At 38.5% G+C, this 21,730-nt stretch overlaps 1 protein-coding gene across 6 annotated transcripts in view; it reads left to right on the forward strand.

Annotated features, from left to right (window-relative positions):
• SH3GL2 (SH3 domain containing GRB2 like 2, endophilin A1) overlaps window positions 1-21,730 on the forward strand; it is a 196,885-nt gene that overhangs the window by 49,707 nt on the left and 125,448 nt on the right. Inside the window, exon 1 of one of the 6 annotated variants that reach the window (XM_070589753.1) lies at window positions 14,564-14,718. The exons of the other annotated variants lie outside the window; for them this stretch is intronic. The gene's annotated coding sequence lies outside the window, so the exon portion shown is untranslated. Of the gene's footprint in view, window positions 1-14,563; window positions 14,719-21,730 lie in introns of those variants that run through there. 6 annotated transcript variants of the gene reach the window in all.

The raw sequence follows: 21,730 nt of genomic DNA on the forward strand, positions 1-21,730 counted from the left end.
AGCTATGTGTGTATAGGAAAAAACATAGTATGTATGGGGTTCAGTACTATTTGCAGTTTCAGGCACCCACTGGGGGTCGTGGAAGTATCCCTCGAGGATAAGAGGGCACTACGTAATCTGGAAACCAGATATTTCCTTAGTTTATTGGATGATGATGATATACCCTGGGGGGCTTCCAAATCCCATTTGGCAGATGGGGGATAGGAGGTGGAGGTTGGTTCTGAGGTCCAGTCTCTGCCAGCTGTTTCAGGACAAGGCAGGGCTGGATGGATGAGAATTTCTTCAGTCATGGCCCCTTTTCCCCATAAAAGGATTAGGACCATCTAATTGTTTAGGAACTTGGGAATTCAGCATGTAGATCCAATCAGAATAATGGGAAGGAAAGGCAAGTAGCAGTTGATTGAATGTGTGATCTTTGATAGCTTAAAAAGAGTCCAGAGCCTGTGCATGCTGCAATTGCTTGATGGTCTAGTCTTAATTTGAGGTATGGCATAGAGATGGTGATTCTAAAAAGGGGTGGATAAGAGGAACAATTGAGCTGATCTCTTATTATTGAGCTGATCTTATTCTTGGAAACTGTTCTTTTAATAAAACAAGCCTGAAAAGGTGAAATGTACAAACTTAATACCTAATAATATACACATAGCAGACTCTTCACTGTTGTCACATTTCTTCTAAGTAGTTCTGTTTTGGCAGTACATTTTGTTTTTAAAAAATAAAACAGAAAAGTTAGTAATTTGTTTTTCAGAGAGCAAGATGGATGCTGTTCATTTCTAGTCCCCCTAGAATTCTCAATAAGCCTCTTCACACAATATTTATGATATTCCTAACATGAGTTATTTTTCTAGTCTTCAGCTCAGTTTTCTCATGTCTAAAATAAGAGTTTTGTACCACAAATTGATCTTGCAGGCCTTTTTGAGCTCTAATAGTTAGATTCTGGGTAAGAGACTGTGTTTCCAAATGGATAATCAATTTAATTAAGATCACACCTTACTTTCAATAGTTTATATCTCTTTACATCTGTAATCAATTCCCAGTTTTTTCCTGCTTCCATCCCCCTACCCCTTTTCCTGGATTTATTGAAAATGTATTCTGTAGTTAGATTGAATTGCTATAGAAAGGCTCTGAATGTCAGACAGAACTTAGATTTTAGATAAACTATTTGTATTCCAGGGTTGGGCTGCAGTTTCATCAACTCCGTGAAAGCTGCCGATGGTGGATTTCTGTGCTGTGCCATCCCCTGCACGCTGTTGACCAGGTCCCTCTCAGGTTTCAGTGCAGTGATGATGACTATGTAAGGGACCCTGCGTGTGTAGAAGGTTGAAGAGAACCAGGAGTCTGTGCATAGAGACCTCTCAGAACTTTGGCCATAGCTTATTCCTCGTTTTCCCACAATGGCTTGTGTGACATTGGGGAGGCCATTATATGTGTCTTGGCCTTCATTTACCCATCAGTAAAATGAGAGGGTTATAGTAAATAAGCGTTAAAATACGTGACCTAAAAGTGACCTTGAGTGTTTCGGGTTACTAAAGTATCTTCTAAGTTATTAAAGAAATTGTACTACCTATAGTTTGAGTATAACACAAACTTATATTCTAATTTACCAAATATTGGTAATCCAAATATGGAGTAAAATAGATAGGTGGTTCCACATTGTGTATGTAAGATGGTATGTGGAGATATAGAAAAAAATATTAGAACTTAATATTTCTATATTTTTAAAACTTAATTTGTTTTTATATTTTGAATTAATACAGCAGGATGCACATAGTTTATAAGTAAAGATATTGAAGGCCTTCATGCTGAAATCTTTTACTGATTGAGGTTTGTACGCAGAGTTAGGAGACCACTGGAATAGATTATGTGTCTTTTTTGCCCAAAAGAATGTATTTCATTAGGACGTTCCAGTGTCTGATTGTTAAGCAACAGGATTTTCTACCTTTCCTTGGGAAAGATTATGGTGAAGAATAATTGGGTATGTCTAATTCAGCAAACCTTTGTGACTACTCTGTTTCTTGGGGTTTGTTGAGATGGAATAGATTTTAAGGATGCAGTTCTTGCCTTCATAGCATATAGTTAAAATAGAAATAACAGCTTAGGTGTTCTGACACCCTTCCCTGTTCACATCTTCATGTTCCCCTTGGCATGGGATATATTTGGTGAACCTTGGCCATTGTAACTGTTCATGCTGCTGTCTTTCTCCCTATTCTTTCCTGGGGTTTATTGTAATGTAAAACAAGCAAACAAGACTTCTGGCAGCTCTGTAAATGGAAAATACAAAGACTTAATTTAGTGTCCTAGTGAAAATGAAGCCCCACCTTGCTGGATGTTCACGTCATTTAGGCTGCACTGCAGTGCTGGTAAGTCAGTGCTTTGAAGGCACTAGAGTTAATTAAATGTTTTCACTACCACCGTAAGCATAGGGTCTTGGGTTCTGTGAGACCATAAAACATCCTTTATTCTATCCCTCTTTTCACTGACCTCTGCAAACATACTACACTTTTCTATACTTTTTTTGAAAATGAGCTTTTTTATTTCCCAGTGCAGACCTAGAGGAGACTTACTTTGGAAAGCAGAGGTTGGCTCATTGATGGCTTTAGGGCTGCTCTTTGCTTACATGCTTGTGTTTACACTTTTGAAATCAATCTAAGAAAGATCAATATTCTGTTTTAGTTTTGAAATTTATCTGATAATTCCTTTCTGGGCATATTAAATCTTAATTTTCTTAACAAAAACATTTCCTCTTAGATCTGAGCATCTTTTCAGCATTGTTTTTGGAAAGATTTTAGTAGAGCTTAAGGACTTTCTTAACCACATATACATTGGGCTTTTTAAGACAGTTTCCTTGTCTGTGTAGTGGAGACCACAATAGTACCCACCCCTCAGGGTTGTTGTGAAGATTACATTGGTTCATACTAGAGAAGCCCTGAGTGCAGTGGCTGCTCCACAGTGCTCTGCTGCAGTGGGGATGACGATGCTGCTATGAAGATTATGATAAATCTTCTAGGGTAGTTGAATTTTTATTTATGTCATTACTGATGTATTCCTTTTCTTTGTGGAAAAGCAGAAAACCCCAGAAAAGCACAAAGAAGAAAATTAAAATAATCCGTAATGCCACCATAGTTTCACTCTTTGTCTTCTCTGATGATGAAATAAAAGATGCTGGGGCCCACCCCATGGCTGAGTAGTTAAACCCCGGGCCACCAAAATGGAGCGCGTGAACTTCACTGGTTCAGATCCTGGGTGTGGACCTAGAACCACTCACCAAGCCATGCTGAGGTAGCATCCCACAGAGCAGAACTAGAAGGACCTACAACTAGAGTATACAACTGTGTAGTGGGGGGCTTTGGGGAGAAGAAAAAGAAGAAAAAACAAAAAAGATTGGCAACAGATGTTAGCTCAGGGCCAATCTTAAAAAAAAAAAAAAGAAAGAAAAAAGAAATAAAAAATGTTGACCACGAGGAAGTAAAGATGTCTGTATTTTGCTCTTTGGCTTCTCTGATGATGAAATGAAAGATGTTGACATGAGAAAGTACAGATGTTTGTAAGTAAGGTGTTTCCAGCACTCCTGAAGTAGACCCCCTGTGCTACCTATGCCTAACACAGTACTGGGCTCATTCCCCCTCAGTAGAGACTTAGCTTCGTGTCTTGGTTCTGCTACCAACTTTGATGACTTGGGAAAATCATTTAAATGTTTCTAGGTGTTTTTTCTTTAAGGCTGAAAACTAAAGTTAGGCTGGCTTTGTCATTCTCTCTTTTCTTAACCTTTTAGTCAAGGTTTAACCTCTTAATCTCTAACCTCTTAACCAAGATAACTTGGTTGTTCTTTTATGTCATCACTGAAAGGAGCAGAGAAGATGACTGCAGAGTCATCTTTGGACGCCTCAGTTGGCTAACACATCATGAGCCCCATGTAAATGCTAAGCACTCTTCTAGCACTGGCTGTTGCAAAACCAAACAATACAGATGTGCTTTCTGCCTCCTGGAGCTTGCAGCAGGGTCCAGGATAGAGAAGGGTTGGCATCCTTTCACATCATGGTGGGATGAAAGCTTCTGTGGGGCAGCACAGGGTCTAATGTGAGTGTTTATTTGAGCATCTCTAATTAGGAAGAAGTAGAAAAAGAAAGGGCTGGTGAGATGAGCATCTGACTCTGAGTCAGGAGGCATGGGTTTGAACTCCTTCATCTTTAAGAGCTCAGTTTTATTTAGAATCATGTGCGTTCCTAAAACATATCCAGCACCTGCCTTCTAGGGGCTAGGGCTGGACAGTTCCTGCCTTCACAGAGCACCTAGTCAAGCTGAGAAGGCAGGTGCCTGCTGTGAAAGGGTACAGGGAACTCTGAGTGTACACAACAGGGGAACTGGCTGGTTTGCATTAGCTCCTTGGAATGTCTCTTGGTGTCAGCTGTGATGCCCACGGGAGTTCAAGAACAAGAGAGAAAAATGAGTGGTCCACTTAAGGCTTTCTGAGGATTTCTTGGTTGTTCTGGCCCCTAGTGGAGGAGTATTACTGAAAGCTTTGGAAGGATGAAAGTTGCTGTTTTCTCTAACTGCCATTTATCAACCAGGTAATGGCACCAGTAACCAGGTAAATAAAATGGCTAAACAGTATGTGGGCACATGGCTTGCCGAGGCATATTCAAGCACAGCAGCACTGAGGCTTTGCTTCCTTAGTGCAAAGTTTGGTTATTTTATCTGTTGTCTCTTTGCTGTTCTTTTCATAGAATATTTAAGTGGAGTCAGAACCTTGGGGTGGGGGATTGGGGGGGTGTGCCCACATATTCAGGTGCTTGCCTGTGGCATGTTAATGAAGGGGCTTTTAAACGATATTAGCTCTTTAAAAAGAGGTATCTAGCACAAGACAACCTTGGATTGAGAAGCTTAAACTACATTTTATCATTGTATTTCTAGATTCTAGCACAGAGCTTGCCACTGTGGTCAGCATGGAAATGTTAAAAAATAGATGGATGATATGTGTCATGGACAACCTGCCTAACCTGTCTAGAATTCCCAACATTTTATCCCACACCAAAACTCCTTCCATCTTTCCAAACAATATTGTATTTTCCTTGGAGCTAAACTACTTGTGTAGGAAAATGTTACAATGTATAACAGTATCCATCATTCCATTCTACATGTTGATCATAACTCTGAAAAATGACCTTCTTCACTACGGGAATCAGTACAGCTTCCTGTTAGCTCTTTTTATAATGTTAAAGGAAATTAGATGTTTTCTTTTGGTCCAGGAAGATTATTTTCCCATTGTGCTAGTTTACTAGCCATAGAGTTAACAACCCTTGCATCAAGTCAAATGTTTAACCTATACTGAAAAAGTTTAAAGTGGACACACTTACTTCATTTCTCTTGCATCCACTGAACTGGCGCTAGTTACCTCATGCTTGGCAAAGTCTTTAAAGCCAAAACCAAAATTAAGGCCAGCTGGCTCTGTTTTTTGTTGAAACAGTTACCTGTACTGCTTTTCCTGGGTGATTTTCTCTGTGGATTTAAATTCATAATAACTACTCTGGTGTATTGGACACTAGAGCAAAATGGAAGTCTTCAGTCACTTCATGTGAATGTGTTGTTACTGTTAGATTTCTTCCATTTTGTTTGCAGTAGAATACCTGCTCTAACCTGCTGATTGCCTGGAGGGGAAAAGGAATTCAAAAGATGAACTTGGTACATTTTGTATTTCTTGCTGAAATGGTCTCTTCTGTAGTAGGTGTGTCTCCTGAAAAGAGCTGAAGTTGTGCGGAGCTTGCAGTAAATTGTGGTGTTTCGATTTGATAGCTTTAGGGTATGAAAAGAAACACTTGGTGGTTAATTTAGCTTATGTTATATTTTAGCCCAACAGTTAAGACCGTAGCATACCATTAGCCACATATTTTATTAATGAAGATTACTACTTGAGAAAGCATTGCCGGTAAATGGAGAATGGTCAGGATATGGCCGTCAGATTCAGGCCCTAACAGATCATTGTCCAGTTCCCAGTCTTACATAAGAGTTGCTCTGGAACTCTCCTGAACTGCTGGGAGCCTCTTCTGAAGTCCCACAAGCCTCTGTATGTAGCTTCTGTGTAGTGCTTGTTGCACTGTTTATTATCTGTGCTCTTCACTCGGTTGTGAACTCCTAAAACCAGGAACTGTGTCGTAATGTCTCTGAAAGAACGAGTTCATATAAAAGACAGCATTCCACACAGGCCTTCATAAGGACAAAGGATTAGTGGAAATACTGTGATCTTTGGACACAGACGTATGGTTTGAGTTCTCTCTCCTTCCTTTACTAGCTATGCACCTTTCTGCAAGTGTCTTTTCTGAGCCTCAGCTTTCTTATCAGTTTAGGCTCAGAAGTTACTGTTGCTGTCTTCCAAACAACCTCAGTGGGTGTTTTGAGGGAGTCAGAGAATGTGATGAAGCACCTAGCACAGTACCTGTGGGTGCCCAGATGGTAGTTTATCTCATGTCATTAACACCAGTAAACTAGGTCAGATACTCAATTTCCATTCCTCCATGAAGTTTGCCTTTTGACCTTAAAACACTGATTTCATAGGACTGATGTTTTTCAAGATATCCCAGAGAAGCCCTTACTATTTGCTTTTCCTAGCGCATTTTTCAACTCAGCGTAAAAGAAGTCATTGTGCTATTGGATGTTCATTTGTTTATTCATCCATTATACAAATATTGTATTGAGCGCTTGCTGCCTTTTAGGCCCAAGGCTGAGAGCTAGAGATATGAAAATGAACAAAAACACATTACTTCCCTGTCCTAATGGAGTCTCAGTAATAGTAGAGACAGACAAAAAAGTCAACAAGTAAGTGAAAACGTAGTCGTTTGTGAAAATTGCCATGCAGAAAACCAAATGAGGAGTGGAGAATCGTTGGAGTTGTTATTTATTTTAATTGTAATTAATTAGTGAAATTATAAAATGTACCTCATTAAAGCAAAAACATTTAAAAAATATATAGCCTCTGCCAGTTTATCTTATTTCCTGCTACCATTGAAGCATTCTGTGTTGTTTCTTAATTAAATGATAATAAAGGATTATTCTAAGCATTTCATACTCATTCTTTTACTAGTTATTATGTGAAGAGAATTTGGAGAGAGGTTACTTTTTTTCCCTTTCTTTTTTTAAAACCATATTAATCCAATTTGCTGACCCTTTATTTTTTTTTCCAAGAGCATTATTTCCAGTTACTATTAAAAGACTGGACAGGTTTATGGGACCCATTTTCTGTTTTGAACTAGAAAGCTTGCACTTCATAATATTAAAACCAACAACATTTGTATTTATTTAAAAGGACCTCTCTCACCTGGTTTTCTCCTCTGTGAACTAGGCCAACTATTGCCCACCTTGTAGGGCTACTGTGACCGCGAACCGAGACCATCTGTCAGATGTAGCAGCACCGTACTCAGGACCCGGCCCTCGGAGGGGCTGGCGCCTTTGCTGTGTTTCCCCATAAGACTTCTTACAATTTTCTCAGAGGCAAAGCCTTGGGACGTTCGAAAGGTTTACTTGAAATGTTTATGTACTGTGACTCTTTTATTTATTCATTTACTTACTGTGTCCTTGAAATGAAGACTTTATTATACAAATATTCAGATCACTTTTAACATATCATTTAGGTCTAATAGAATATCTTTGTCTTTCAGCATGTTGCCTGATGTAGCGTAATAGTTAACAGCATAGGATTTTAACTTTTTAAATTGAATTCCAGGGAAGAATGTAAATATAGAACAACCTGCCTTTAGAGATTGCCTAAGTTATGCATAAATTCTAAGTAAAATATCAGAATTAATTTGAGATATAGAATTATATAATCCTTTTGATTATAACAAAACAAAACTTCTGTTTGTCTTTTACCTGGATGAGTTCATTTTTAGTAATTATTATTAAGCTTTTATAATAGAGCCTTTTAGAGATAGATGCTGGTTATTTTATCAGTTTTCTCATATTACAGACTGTGCTTGAGTTGAATATTACATTTTAGCTTTCCAGCACGCAGTAGTGTTTCTAAGCAAATAGCTTTTCCAGGCCCTCTGAAGTTAAGCTCAGTCACCATCTCCCCACTGCTGCTGGGGTGAATGCTGCCCATGGGAGCAGATGAGAGGAAAGACGTGTCAATGAGATCAATCCATAGACAGTTTGAATTCAGATTCTTATTTTCTAGTGATCTGAAATTAACAGGGCACACACTGCTTCTCTAAATTGAGTTGTGAAAGAAATTTATTTTAAGAAAGGATGGAATATGCACTAATCACTAATGTGTTTTTTGTTTCTCCAATGTGCAAAACGCTATGTTAGATGTGGGGAAAGACTAAAATGAGTTATAGCTAACGTTCAGCAAGTTCTCACTGTGCGCCAGATACTATGCTCAATGCTTTATGTGGGTGATTTTGTTTAGTACGTACAACAGCTCTGTGAAAGAACTCTTGTTAGTTACACACACACACACACACACAGACACAGACACAGACACAGACACTTTAATGTTTGAGGAAATTGCTGCTTTAGGAAGATGCAAGTGGTGGAGCTGGGATTCAGACCACAGAGCTGGTGTTCTTAACTCCCGTAGTTAACGTCCAAAGTCTCACCTTCCTCATCTGTAGAATGAGGGATAACAAACTAGCATGTTGTAAGGTTAAATTCAGTTATGCTGAAAAACACTTAGTACCATATAGTATATGCTTAATGGTTAGTAGCTATTATGGCTACCATTGGGAAGGCATTGTAAAGATTAAAATAAGTAATGTATATAAAGCACTTAGGACACAGTATGGCACGTAAGGACTCAAAGAGGCATCCTTTAAACTGGACCTTGAAAATTAACAGGGTTTTTGTTTTTGTGTGTGTGTGTTTTGGTGAGGAAGGTTTGCTCTGAGCTAACATTGGTTGCTAATCTTTTTTTTTTTCTTTTGTGCTTGAGGGAAGATCAGCTTTGAGCTAACGTCTGTGCCAGTCTTTCTCCACTTTGTATGTGGGATGCCTTCACAGCATAGCTGAGGTGTGGACTATGTCCACGCCCGGGATCTGAACCCGTGAACCTGGGCTGTGAACCTGGGCCGCCGAAGTGGAGCACGCTAAACTTTAACCACTCGGCCACGGGGCTGGCCCCTTGACAGGGTTTTTATATTTGGAGATCAGTGCTTAGGGGAAAGAGAGTGGTCAAGATCAGGGGAATACATGTACAAAGGTATTGGGATGGGATTGAGGGCTGTTAAAAAGTCAGCTTGGGCTACCTTAAGGTAACCAGGAAGAGTAGGAAGCTGGATGGCAAAGGTAATTTGGGGCCAAATCATTAAAGATGAATGCCAGGCAAAGAAGTTTGGCTTTATACTTTTTTTGGAAAGTGAGTATGCTGATTTAACTTGCTAAAAAAATATGCAGTATTTATTTCTTAGCATTGGTAAAGTAATTAGACACTTCAGAAGGAGAGTTCCCTTGGAAGATTTTCTTGTTGCCATTATTATTTAACACATTCATTTTCCCAAATGTACTGAGAGAGTACCTGGATTGAATCAAAGCTGCTCGGAAAATCAGCCGTTGGCTGCTTTTAAGTAACTTCTTAGGATTCTAAGTTATTGTGTTGAAAGATCTCACATATTGTCTCAAGTCTGTCTGTTGGTATACCTGAAATGTTCAAGAGTTTCCTATGGTAGTTTGGTTCATTCAGGTTGAAATGATGAAAACAACTCCTAGAAAGAGCTGACAACATAAGGTTACAAAAGAGAACCCAGAAGCAAAGTACTACGGACTGTCCATCACGTCATCAGTCAGCTTTTCTTCAAATTATTAGGATGAAGTCTAGATACAAAAAGCACTATTTCATCAAGGATTTTATCTTACTCTAAGTATAGTTGTGTTTCCTGTGTGATGTTGTGTGTGTGAGTGTGTGTGTATAAAAATAAATCTGTCAGTGTGGGCTTTCATGCGTTTTTCTCTTCACTCAAGCATTCATCATAAAGTTCTACAGTACACATTTTTAAAGGCAGAATTACAACCATTTTTGAATTTAATAACTCACAAATACTGCATTCTGATTTGGTCAGAAGGTCTCTGCAGTAAGATTTAAATGAAAAAATAATGAATAATGGTATGATAAAGGTAACTCTAAAAATTACCAAATGTATAATATTTAAAAGGGCACTTGGGAATGCTATAAAACTTACTTTTTTTTTTGCTTCAAGTGAAAAATAAATTAGTTTGCTATGTGCCTAACTTACACAACTGAGTTTACTTCATTGGACTTAGCTTAAATGAGGCAATACAGTTTTTTTCACTAAAAACATATATAAGGCATCATTTGAAGCATGAGTAAAATAATGAATGTTTTTAGTTATTTTGAATAAAAAATTTATAGTATTCTTTTATTCAGAGAAATTTACGTACTTTCTCTGCTGTGCCTAAATTTTGAACAGATAAACATTTCAAACCAATTTATTATACATCAGTTGTAACAGAGAAATGAGGAAGAAAAATCACAGTTAACAGTTTTGACAGGTTTGTACCAAAATGACATTTAATATATCCAGATGTTCTACCCAGGAAAAATGTAGAATGACTCATACTTTATTTAATCTAAAATAAAGGCTTTCATATCCACCAGTTTTTATTTAATGCCCCACTCATTTCTAATATACTGACAATGACATCTTCCCTGGAGAGAGTAAAGTTGACTTCATACCAGTTCTGATTAGAATTCTAACTAAAAACAACAGTTGAGATGATGTAATTTTCATTCAGGTTCTCAACTTGGTTATGGAATAAAATATTGCATGTGTGTATTGATATAAAATAAGTAAAATGTGGTTACTGCCAGGACTTTACTTAAACTAGAAATAAATGACATCCTTGTAACAATTTGAAGTACACAAAAGAACGTGAAATCTGGTCTGTGTGTTCCTCAAACCTTAATAATCATGTTAGTCTTAGAGATTGGTTGAAAAGTATTTGAGGTGAGATCCACTTGATGATTTCATGGTTAACTAACTGAAGCATATTTTTGTAAAATCTTAGGTGAATGGTAATGTAAAGGATAGAACAGACCTTATTGCATTATAGAATCTGACCCTATTTGGAATATGAGATTGCTCATGGTAGTTCTTTGTTTTAGAGCATCTTGAGCCTTTCCTCTCTGCAGTGTGTTTCTTGTTCTGTGAATACAGGGTTTCCTCCCCTTCCCTGGTCACCCTGATGTCCTAATTATAGAACCGTAAGAATTTTCCCAAACCTGAATTCTGATGCTCTATCACTGACCCCAGGCCTTTTCTCTGATTCTCCTCTTTTCCCCTATTTGTGTGTGTGATATACATAGGTAGACAGATAGATAGAATGAGCATATATTCCGTTTCTTGATTTTGCTTCCTGATTCTTTTTTTTCCTTTTTTACTGTTCTTAATTACTATGATATAATTATTTTTAATATGTGGCAGGATAAGCCCCTTCAGCTTTTGCTTTATTTTCTTCCAAAAAATGTCTTAGCTATTTTCTTTTCTTTTTTTTTTTTAAAGATTTTTAAATTTTTTTCCTTTTTTCTCCCCAAAGCCACCCAGTACATAGTTGTATATTCTTCGTTGTGGGTCCTTCTAGTTGTGGCATGTGGGACGCTGCCTCAGCGTGGTTTGATGAGCAGTGCATGTCTGCGCCCAGGATTCAAACCAACGAAACACTGGGCCACCTCAGCAGAGCGCCTGAACTTAACCACTTGACCAGCCCCCGCTATTTTCTTTTTTTCCTCTATATATGTTTTTAGAATTAGTTTGTCAAGCTCCCTACATTTCCTAATGGGATTTTATAAGAAATGCACTGATGTTATAAATTAATTTTAAGAATCTTGTGCAATATCTGTTAGGTTAATTCCTAGATATGTTGTTTTTGTTGCTGTCATAATTAGTAACTTGCTTTCCTATTTTGAAGTTGATTGTTACAATACAGAGGAACGTTCTTGATTTTGTGTATATTGGCTTTTTACCTGACAAGTTTGGAGAACTCTCCCTTAGTTCTCCATTATCTTGTTATGCCTTTTTGTTTTACTTTTAGTGGTCTGTAGGTGAATTCTTTTGGCTTTTGTCTCTCTTAAAAATCCTTATTTCACAAGGTATTTTTGTTGGGTAAAGATGGTTAACGATTTTTCTTTTTGGCATTTTCATGAGGTCATTTTCATAATTTGCAGTATTTTTGCATATTTAATATTGATATTACTTGTTTTAAATTCTTAATCTCTCTGTTCCCTCACTTGTTATTTCAGTAGTTATTTTCCCTCTATTTCTATTCCGTCTTTAAACTCCCTGGATTTTGCTTTTTCTGTTGTGTGAGGGAAGGGTCTTTGCCGTTTCTTTGTCCTCTCTCTCTTCACTCTTGCCTGAGGCTGTTCTAAATTATTAGTCCTTAAAAAACAGCACTTTGTGGTTTATTAATCAGCTCTACTTTTTTTTTTGTTTTTTGGTCTTCTTCCAATTCATTGATTTCTGCCCATATGTGTATTCCCTGCCTTCTCATTTCTGCCTTTATTTTCTTGGTTTTTGTCCTTGACGAATTCAGTTATTGGTTTCTTTTAAAATCTTTATTATTTTCTAGTAAAGGTATTTAAAGCTCAGAATTTCCCACTATTGCGGTTTTAGGTGCATCCCATAAATTTGGCATGAGTTCTTCTGTTGTCATAATGCTTTAAGGATTTTTAGTTCCCCTTATTATTTCTTCTGGATATGATACATTATTTTTCATTGTTATTTTTACATATATTATATTCCAGGCATGTGGGCTATCTTCTAGTTATGCTTTTATTATTTGTTTCTACTTTGTTATACTGAGGTAAGAATATAATTTGATGAACTTTTTGGTAATTTTTTGAGGAATCCATTGTGGCCTATGAAATGATCAGGGTCTGCGAATATTCCATGATTGCTTGAGAAGAACAGACAATCTGTGTTTCTAAAGTTCTGTGTGTTACTATTAATTAATATATTTATATTTTCTCTATCATTTTTGAGAGGGGTGTCTTAAATTATATGAAATATAGTGTTAATCATTTATTTAAATCTTCTACCAGTTTCAATGGGCAGTATCTTACATTAGCTGACAAAAATAGTTCATTTATCTGTTTATCCCATTATATCTGTCGCTTGTGTACTTGTGTATTTTGTGGTCACATTTTTAGGTACATAACACTTCTGTGATTGTTGTATTTTTGTTCTGCATCATTCCTTTTATATGTAAGCAAATACTTTCTTTGCCCATTATGATGTTTTAGCTTTAAATTCTATGCTGTCTGATAGTAAAATTGCTACACTGGCTTTCTTCCATTTTATGCTTCTCTGACACATATTTTCCATACCTTTAATGTTTACTGAGTCATGATTTTTAAAAAAATCTGACCTGAGTCTGTCTTTTGGTATTGAATCTCATCCATTTACTTTATTGTAATTACTATTCTATCAGGCTGTTTTTGCCATCTTATTTTGTTTTCTCTTTCCCATGCCTGTTTGCTTTCTTGCATTGCTTTTCTTTTCTATCTTCCAATAGAAACTTTCAACTGGACGTCTTATCCACCCCGCAAGTTCTTGGAAATTCTTGACTGTTATTTTTTCAGCTCTTTTCTCTCCTCTGTTTACTTTTCTGTGTTCTTCTGAGACTCCTCATACTTCTATTTCTATCCTCCAAATCTCTTACCTTGTATCTCGTTCTTTCTCCTTTCTAGATGCCGTCTAGAGAGTTCCTCGACCTGATTTTCTTGGATACTGTTTAGATTGTTTGGGCTGTTGACTTCCATTCATAGGGCTTGTGTTCCTCAGCTGCCTTAAAATGTCCTCTGGACTCGTTTTCAGTTCCCCTGGAATTATCACCGCCTTGGTAATGATGTCTACCTGAGACTAGAAAACTTCGATGGAAAAAAAGGGAGCAAAATAGAAGAAATCATAATTACAGTCCAGTGCACAGAGATGTAGAAAATCTGCACAAGATGTTAGCCTACAGAATCCAATGGTGTTAAAAATGGTAAAAATAAGAATATATTCTGACCGTATAGAGTCTCAGGGTGTGTTGCTATGTAGTGTTTTCTTATTAAATTTTTAACTGATGGCTTAGATTGAGAACTACTTAGCCTTTAACTGGGAAATTAAGACCTTCTCTGAAGTAAGAGTTGTGTGCCTCTATGGGAAAACTTGTTCAGAGTTAGGTCGGTCCAATAGGAAAAAAAAAAAAAGGAAGAAAGAGCATTCTCAAGAGTTAGTTCTTCCTGTGTATTAACCTCTATGTTAGGCAGTGTCCCACAGTGTTCTCATTTAATTCCAGCAGAAATCCTCTGAGGAATAAGTAGCTACCATTCCCCTTTTACAAATAAGCCTAGAGAGAAAAATGGACTGAAGGTGGTGAACAGGAAAGGTGAGTATATTGTCTGAAGGAGAGTCACTAGCTTTAGATACCCTGGGATGACACAATCGTGAAAAGGAGGAGCATGAAAAAAGTCATAGTGCTTGAGAGTATGCCTTCTGTTCATATGTATAGTGATGTGTGGGATGGGGTAAAGAAAGACCAATGTGTTGAAATGATTTGTTCCTCAGAGGAACTTAACTTTTTGAGGGAAGCCTGAAGGGAGAAAGCAGTTCAGTTGGTGGGCAGTTGAACTGGGCTGGTCTATAAAAGAAGAGGACAGATATTTCCTTGGAGAATGTTCATGGGCACCTTCACAAGAGGCTGACCTGGAGGATGATAACCTAGCTTCAAGTAGGTCAAAAACATCAAATTTATAACAAAGAAAAGGACGAGAAAGATTTTTTTAACGCTGAGAAAAGTAGTTGTGTAATGTATTTACATAGCCAGGCTGCTGTCATTATTCATTCTGCATTCTAAGCTTTGACTTTTCCTTGACTCTAATTAGCAAGGAGCTGCTAGAAGGCGTCCAGCAAGGAGAGAGCCGGCTGGCTGCGGCAGGGCAAGAAATGGAGAGTCAAATGAGAATCCTCCCAGGGAGAGGGAGAAAACCAGGCTGGAAAATTAATACTTCCATGGCTGCTCCCTCTGCCGCCCTCTGACCCCTACTGCCCTGCTAAAGAATTAATCATCCTTTCTCTGTGACTTTATCGTATATCATTCATAATCTCTCTTTAGCATGGTGATTAGAACTTAGTTCTCTTATGTGGTTCTGTTCTGTTTTCCCTAAATAACCGCACTCTGAGAGAGAAGGGGGACTGTTGTGTTTTTTCCTGTGTGTTCCTTGTTATCCATATGAATGGATAAGCAGTAATTGAAAAAGTAGCAGTAGATACAAACCTTGCTTTTTTGCTAGGCAGTGGAGGCTTTTGATTTATTTATAGGAGAGCTCTGTCCCTGAGCTAGAATACCTTGCTGTAACGCTAGTCCAAAAGTGTAGATGAAGGCTCAGAATGAATAGAATTTTTTTTTTTGTGAGGAAGATTGGCCCTGAGCTAACATCTGTTGCCAATCTTCTTCTTTTTGCTTAATGAAGATTGTCCCTGAGCTAACGTCCTCCCCTATTTTCTATGTGGGACGCAGTGTGGCTTGATGAGCGGTTGTGTAGGTCTGTACCCGGGATCCGAACCTGTGAACCCTGGGCCCCTGAAAGTGGAGTGTGTGAACTTAACCACTATACCCCCGAAAGGATAGAATTTAATGATGAAAGTAATGTGCATTATGTCTAGGAATCTCATAAGAGAAAATAAGAAGAGATTTAAAAGAAAAATTTATGAAAATAAAGTTGTAGGTAAAAATGAGTTTAATCAGCACTGACTGTATTAACCAGTAGCTCGTGTGAACAAGAAATAGTATGCTAAGGGTGTGAGAACACATTGTGTTGTGACAAAAGTATAATACCCTATTGTAAGGGTGTTTTAAGAGTATCATAAGTAGAGAAGATGAGGTAATAGTACAAAAAGAAAAATAAGCAGCTGTGGCAACGTGGACATTTTCTGTCTAAATTGTTACCTTTAATGACAAAGACAGGCCGCTCTGGGAGGATGTGAGAGGAGCCCTACGGTGAGATTAAATGGGTCGGGAAGAAGCCGTGGTTCAGTGTTCTGCAGATGTTCAGAGATCAAACAGGTTTTTGCCATTCTGTGAAGAACCCCTCAGCAGAGGGAGGTGGTGAAGAGAGGAACTGAAGCGGCAGGCATTTTCCTTTCTCTCTGGAAATGCCTCGGACACCGAGGAGGCTTTAAGCCAGGGTCCGTGAGTGGAAAGCTGCAAAGGAAAAAGAAAAGTCACTGTTCAACAGGTCAGACGACTGTAATGTATTATAAAGCAAGTACCTGGATGGTGTTCGTTGTCCTGTCTTTCTGAATTTGCGTAGTTCTCCCTTTCTCAGATAGCTACAGAAAGATGACAGCAAGGAGCACACACACAGGCTTTCTTCGTCTGCCTCCAGCTCCATCTGCAAGAGGGAAATTGTGTGTTTTACTGCGTTGTCTTGCTCTGCCTCCCTGATCGTGCAGCTTGGGAGGTGGTGATATGAACTGAGTCCATTCTAATAAAACACTTGACAGCGTGATTTCGTATTTCACGGTGCTTTATATGATAGCTTGATTTACATACCTTGTAAGTTGAGTCTGAATAGTCACTTTTCAAAAGTGATTTAAGAAGTTTGTTTTATATTGTACCTTAATTACCTAAAACCATGAAACAAAAAACCCCAAAGTAGTATTTATGTAAACATATCACTTAAAAATTAAATGTTTTGAAGTGGTGATTGAAGCACTTTATTTTTCACATTGGCCGACGTAGTTGCTGTCTCATACTCTGGACCTACCTCCTCTGACCTTCCAGCCTCATGCACAGTTTTTGAGCACGTTGAACGGATCCAGTCTGTGGGGTCTGAACCTGATGATGTCTGAGGGTCGCTGTGATGCGGGATCGGTGAGCCAAGGAGTCGAAAGAAAGATTTCTTAGACTCTCAAGATCTGGCAGTAGTGCTCTTTTATTTAGAGAATAGTGTGGAATAGCATGGGGACAGGACCCATGGGCAGGCAGAGCTTCTGCTGCTGCCGCTTCTGCTGCCCCCGCTGGCATGGGGACAGGGCCCATGGGCAGGCAGAGCAGCTGCTGCTGCCCCCGCTGGCATGGGGACAGGACCTATGGGCAGGCAGAGCTGGTGCGTGGGGACAGGACCCACAGGCAGTCAGAGCTCCTGCTGCTGCCCCCGCTGGCATGGGGACAGGTCCCGTGGGCAGGTAGAGCTGGTGTGTGGGGACAAGACCCACAGGCAGTCAGAGCTCCTGCTGCTGCCGCTTCTGCTGCCCCCGCTGGCATGGGGACAGGGCCCATGGGCAGTCAGAGCTCCTGCTGCTGCCCTGAGTTGAGGGTTAGGGCTAATTTTATAAGGCATGGGTACGTGACTTATTTTTACTGGAAAAAAAGAAAAGATGATGTAAAAAGTCATTAAATGATTTCAGTGCAGATGGGGTCTGGTTATTGTGCGGTCATATAACTTTAGATACGAATCTGGCCATATAGATCGGCATGCAGGTGAGGATGCCCTGGGCTTCTCTCCCTGGGGCAGTCCTAATTCATACCATAAAAAAAGTCCACTGGGTCATATAGTTTGGCATGTAGGCCAGGTCACCTTGAGCTTCTCTAGCTGGGGCAGCCTTAATCCACATCAGCTGTACCATCCCTGAGCCTTGCCTTCAGCCAGAACATCCTCCCTATGTCAGTCCCAGGCTACGGTGTTCCAGGAAGCAGGTGGGGAGCAGGGTCCAGGCTGCTTTGCACAAAGATCTGCGTTTCTTGACCTGAAGAAAAGTACTGGTAAAAGTCCCCAGCCCGGCACATTGTAAGTCAGGAGTAGATTTGAGGTTGGCTCGTCTCTTAAGTTCTGTTTTAGTGCCCTGAAATCCTTTTTGGAATGAAGTGTGGGTGTGTATTAATAAGCTCTTTCCTCTGTCATCTATATGTGCTGGTTTCTAGTAATATGCTTTTATTCAGAAACAGTTTTGGTTTAGGTGCCACATAAAAAAACAATGCATGCTCTGACCGGGGCTAAAAGTATCCCTATTCAACATGTAAAACTTGGAATTGGTTTGGAGTATCTTCAGATAACCGGTTGGTTATAGTTTCAGCCTAATTTCGGAAGCAGTAAAATACTACAGCAATACTTTAAACTTTCAGCAGTGGCTTTGAGTGACTTTAGCCTTAATTTTATGGGCAAATGGACTCAGTACAAGGAAATGAATTCTAATGATGCTAATTTTATGCTGATTTGTTCCTTACTTGAAGTAAGCTTATACCGTAATTTCAGGGGAGAAAATGAATTAGAGAAAATTTGTGACCAGATTCTAGCTTCAGATAAAAAAGTTGAAAATGCCTCAAAGATAGCTTTAAAACTCCTGTTCTTTGGATAAATAGTTCTTGTGTTCCACCCGGAAGCTTTAGTCACATGACTTTTATGGTCATTAACCCAGTTTGCTTTTAAGAAATGTTGATACCTGCTGGTCATACATTGCCAACCAATCTCAAAGTTGCTGGAGTTTTTCTTTGTTTGGAAATAGACTACGTGGTAAAAACTCAACCTGATGATATTTAAAAGAGAAAATTTGAGGACTTCAAATGAAAAAGTGGCCTGAGGGGTTGGGGGAGGAATGGAGGGAAGAATGCAAAGCCATTCTTTCTTTTCCTCCGACAGCTTTTTAAGCTAAGTGGTTAGGTGGTGACTTCACTGAGAAGCGAGGTTTCATTTTTTGGAGTGAAAGAGCTAGACTAGTTTAGAAGTCAGTCTGTAGATTGGTTTTCTGAAAATGATTTATTTATTTGCTACTTAGACTAAATTTCTTTATTTCCTACGTAAGTGGTGTTGATGGATCTGTACATGATGTTATCTCATTAATTATTTCTGTTGGAATGTTTTTAATTTTAATTATTTTGGTGGACAGGTTTGCACTAAGAAAGTTACCCATGGATGGATATATTGGAGGAAATTTTAATATTCTTACTATGTAATATTTTTCAGAGGATAACTAACTGACTAATATATATAAAAATCAGTAGACTAGCTGACTTTATAAAATAACCAGTTTTTTGAGAGTTGAGTTTTTTGACTGAGTTCAGATATTGAGAATTCTGTAATTTAGGAAAAATAATCCCATGCCATTGCTTTGTAGATTGCAAGTAATGTGGATAGCCTTGCCCAGGGTACATAGGTGAAAAATTGTCTGTTGTATTTGCAATATCACAAGTACTCAATAATAAATAATAGATTGTTAAAGTAGATACCTATGATTGGTATCTTTTAACTTAATTCTGTTCATTCTCTTAGGCATGCGATGATGAAATAACTGCTAGTGATAGCTGTTTAAATTACATTCAAGTCTCTTGAGGAACATGTTTGAACATCTTTTATGCTTATAAAAAAGGCTTTTCAATGGATATTCTCTTGTTTGCTGAAAAAATATATATGATTACCTGACAAATAATACACAATTTAGGTTAGGAAAATAAAGTAAAAAAGGTGGAATAGCTTATCTTTTTTAAAAAACTATAGTGAGGATTGAATACTGATTTCATTTGATGACTTTCAGAAGAAAATCATTGGATGGTTCAATTGTTTGAAGCATAGATTAACAAAAGTACTCTCTGTTGCTATAGACTTATAAAAATTCTTAAATTATAAACAAAATGTGACTGTTCCTAGGGAATGGTTATGAAATACTGATTATCATCCACCTCAAAGAGGAGTATGATCTAATAAATTTATGCACACTGAATTAGTATTTTAGTTTCACCTTTTTGAAGTGCCTCCTAGTTGCCAGGCACTTTACATTGAGAATCAGTGTATTAGTGATGAATAACACATAATCTTGCCTTCTGGGTGCTTCTTGTCTAGTAGGAGAAAGAGATGTACGAACAGGCCATTTTAATATACCATAGAAAACACTGTGGTAAAAACATGTACACATGACCAGCTGTAAGATTTAGGGCGGGAGAGCAGAGAAGTTTAGGGGCAGGTGATCCTCTAGGTCTCCCTACTCTACACCATGTAGAGGTGAGATCTCCAGTCTGGGCAGTAGGTGGTCGTACAGCCAACGTGGGAGGCTGTTGTGGTTGACTGGGTTTTGATGGCAGCTCCTCTAATTCGTTGTGTCTTTAGGCAAGTTACTTATCTTGTCTATGAATTAGGGACAGAAGTAAAAATACTTGCCTCATCAGGCTGTTAGGACCAGGAGGGATGATATGCCTGAATGAGCTTTGTAGAGGGGAAGCAGCATATCCATGCTAATTGTTAACATTCCTGGCACTCACGTTGTGACTCTGAGCTGGTTACTTAACCCCTCTATGCTCTGGGTTTATTGTGTGGAAAAGGGGGACAAAAATGGTTTCTCTGATGTAGGGTAATTGTAAGAATTAAATGAGTTAAAATATGTAAAGCCTTCAAAGCAGTGTCCAGCACATAGTAAATGTTGGCTATTATTTTAGTTATTATTCTTGCAGCAGAAGAGGTTGACCCTACCTCTCTGTGATTTTGGTGGAAGATTTTTAACATGTTCATTTTAAAGTGCTCTGAACATTACGATTCCATGTAGTTTTAATGAGAATGAACTTTGTATGTTGTTGGACCCCTGTTATGGATGAGCATGTAGAATAGGATTAACTGATTAACTCCAGGTAGGAGCATCAGAGGTGAGCAGCTGCTCTGTAGTAGCTCACACTTAGGGCTGAATTGTTTTAAATGCCTCTTTCTGGTATTCAGATCATATATTTCTGCTCTGGCTGCAGAAAGTAAGTTGGTTTAATGAACAGTGATTAAGATGCTGCCCTTTTGACAGTCATTAATAAATCATTAATTAAAAACCTCAGCCTGGAGTGTCTACTGCTGTACCTTCAGATGGGTGACCGTTTATAAAACACTCCTTTTCTTTTGAGGTCTACAAAGTATTGGTGTCACTTTCCTCCAGGTACTTCTGCCTTTCCCAGGAAAAAGTAAAATCCAAATCTCTTTTGTTTAGACAGCTACAGCAAGCTCAGTAGCTGTTTCTGCTATCTTGTCTTTTTTTAGTATCGAATTATAATGCTTCCTCTTTGATTTCTTCTAGTGACGTTTTAATTCCCCTCCCCCTCAGGATGTCTAACAAAAAGCTTCATTTCATCTGAATTTCACTGGATCATCACATTGGATGTGTGAAAGACAATGGGTTTATAATAACAATAAAAAACAGTAACAAATAATATTACTTATTAAATGTTCACTGTATATACCAGCCACAGTGCTGCACATTTTGATACATAATCTCACGTTAATCACTTAAGAACATTGTGAAATATCCTCGTAGCAATTTTTTACTTAAACGGTGGCTTGAAGCTGCATTTGCATTGTAAGAACTCTGTAGTGTGTTCATTGGGACCTGTTGGAAATTATGGGGAAGGGGTGCCCCTGAAGTCCTCTAAGCCATCCGTAGAGATCCCCACCCCTTGCCCTACTAAGGTACCAGAAAATTGACCATGACAAATGAATCCTTTGGATTAAGTCTTCCCATTTTTGGGAGCTCCTGTTTAAAATGCAAATGTTCCTGGAGTGTAACTGATTGAATAGGAACTCAGTTATGATCTCCTCCTCCTAGCAAGAATGGAGCTGAGTGAAGGCTCAAGTGACTTTTAAATGGGAGAAGGAAGAAAGGTAATGGAAATTTTCCTGCTAGCGGTACTTCCTAGGGAATTAACTGGAGGTAGAACTGGGGACCCAGGGAGGGAGTACAGGGTGGGAAGGAAGAATGGAAAAGGGGCATGAGGGTGA

Source organism: Equus przewalskii, chromosome 22 (genome assembly GCF_037783145.1).
Source record: "Equus przewalskii isolate Varuska chromosome 22, EquPr2, whole genome shotgun sequence".
NCBI classification, from domain to species: domain Eukaryota; kingdom Metazoa; phylum Chordata; class Mammalia; order Perissodactyla; family Equidae; genus Equus; species Equus przewalskii.